Below are 269 nucleotides of genomic sequence, written 5' to 3' on the forward strand. Positions count from 1 at the left end.
TACAGATTGAGAGTTATTTTACGTGTGAAGCACCTCCTGCATCATCATTACCGGTTTTCTCACTTCACCTGGCCTTGTGAAACGGAACGAAACGTTTCACATACTGAAAAAACTCTTCCCTCCCCCCCTCAGATGTGCATCCCTCCACACACCCTCCTACTATTGGCTTGTTGAAAGTTTCACTCATGTGTGAGGTCATGTAAGAAACTGCATTTTTCTCGGATGTCTTCTTTTGGAAGACATTCGTTTGGAAGACGCCTTTTGAAACC

Source organism: Orbicella franksi, chromosome 10 (genome assembly GCF_964199315.1).
Source record: "Orbicella franksi chromosome 10, jaOrbFran1.1, whole genome shotgun sequence".
In the NCBI taxonomy this organism is placed as follows: Eukaryota; Metazoa; Cnidaria; class Anthozoa; order Scleractinia; family Merulinidae; genus Orbicella; species Orbicella franksi.